Raw genomic sequence first — 2,002 nt, forward strand, 5'->3', positions numbered from 1 at the left:
AAGCCTCCATTACCTGAATAGTCTATTCCCTATTTTTCAGTTTTGCTATATTATGAGCTTTTCGATATAGCGATGGATAAATAGAATGGCAAAGCTTGCTAGATATTTTTAAGCGGCTCTTGGATAGGCACATAGAGGATAGTAAAATGTACAGTATGCAGGGTAGATTGATCTTAGTAGGATAATAGGTCGGTGCAATATCGTGGGCTGAAGGGCCTGTACTGTGCTGTATTGTTCTATGTTCTATTACTCTATGTATACGTTCCCAAAAAACCTCAGCCTCCTCTTCTTCTGAACAATTTAGTTACTGGCGCTGGCTGAGGACAACATTCAAAGCTTTAATCCTAGAATTTTTCCAGCCTTGCTTTCCTGAGTGAACAATAGCAGCATTAATCTTTGCCGATGATGAATTTTGTTGCTCAATGCATCACACATGCTGGAAAGTGGATTAAGTCTGTTTACTGGACAACTCTATTCCTCATCACTAAATGCTAAATGATGTATTTTCTAGAATTCAACTAATCAAATGATGTCTGGATTACCCTGCGCTGACTCCACACCTTGCTTGCTGACAAAATTTGTTAGTTAATTTCTACTTCTTGAAGCAGAAACACAGAAGATACTTCTATGAATGGAGGTAGTGCAGTCTACAAGTCATATCCACCAAAAATACCTCATGAATGAAGAACTTCAATCGCTCAAAATGATAACTGTGCCAAGTCAAAAATCAACAATGCTTAATGATGATTAGCACAATTTTGGAAGTGCAGATGTGCAGGATGGCTTGCTCATCCCTCAAAACAGCTTTTCTGGGATGATCGCATTTCAAACCAAATGAACTAGAAGGGGCACCAAACAAATCTGCAATGGCAGCAATAAATTCTACATCTCTCTAAGCTGTGAATTTCTTTCCACTGTGAGGGAGAGGTAGTAACCACTGAGGCAATCACTCTTTTAAACTGTGCACAACAGCAGCAGGAATAACAGACAGTGTGTTTGCAACAACAGGATTATGGCAACCTCGCCTTTCAATGAATGACTACAGGGTCCAGTGTGATGTAATTTGGCAACACCAACACTACCCATAAACCTACTGTTTTTGAAAGAAGTTTGAAAGGAAACCTGCCTTTGGTTGTTGCCTTGAGGTTCAATCCTGTGAAATTATATTCTTATATTGATTCAGTTCTGACTGATCCAGCAGTTCAAAATCATTCCCCTCTGCATTAGTGTCCATTTCTGTACCTGAGTGTTCGTGATATGTCTATGAAGCAAACCTTGGAGAATTGTCCCTCACCATCTGATCCTGATAGTGAAGTGGCCATCATATTACTGGCTAGTACCCTACCAAACTTAAACCTTGGCTGCTTGTGAAATTCAGGGGTGATGGCAACCCACTGAGAGATATATCTACATCAGTATCTTCCTGATAAGAAAACAAGCTCACATCTTCCTGTGCCGAAGCTTGTCAACATCAAGCCGTCATCAATTTCATCCAACCCAGCGACATTTGGGTTTATTGATGGGAATTCTGGTATTTCTGTTGCAAAAGACTCCTCTGGGTTACAATGACGATCAAGATCTTCAGAGCCATCTGTTATTGGTGTCTGTCCTGGGGATAATTTGAAAGTTCCATTATCAGCATATGATAGCTCAGTGCCAAAATACCAAGAGGCGAAAAAAACATCAGTAGGTGTCATGTATAAACCCCCAAACTGCAGTGATGTCATGAATGGCATTAAACAGGAAATTAAAGATGCATGTCTCAAGGGAATATCGGTAATTATGGGTGATTTTAATCTGCTCATAGATTAGGCAAATCAAATTGAAGGGATGACTGTGGACAGGCAATGGCTAACATTCAAGGAATGCATTGGAGGAAGTGCAACAACTTTATTCCTGTCTGTCGCTAAAGCAAAATGTGTAAGAGGGCCAATCCATGGCTTAGAAAAGAAATAAGAGATAGTATCCGATCCAAGGAAGAAGCATACAGATTGGCCAAGAA

The 2,002-nt window shown here is 40.1% G+C and overlaps 1 pseudogene; it reads right to left on the minus strand.

Annotated features, from left to right (window-relative positions):
- Positions 1 to 1,147: 1,147 nt before the first annotated feature.
- Positions 1,148 to 1,697, minus strand: LOC109935174 (annotated as a pseudogene).
- Positions 1,698 to 2,002: the final 305 nt, after the last annotated feature.

Source organism: Rhincodon typus, chromosome 1 (assembly GCF_021869965.1).
Source record: "Rhincodon typus isolate 14 chromosome 1, sRhiTyp1.1, whole genome shotgun sequence".
Taxonomy (NCBI): Eukaryota; Metazoa; Chordata; class Chondrichthyes; order Orectolobiformes; family Rhincodontidae; genus Rhincodon; species Rhincodon typus.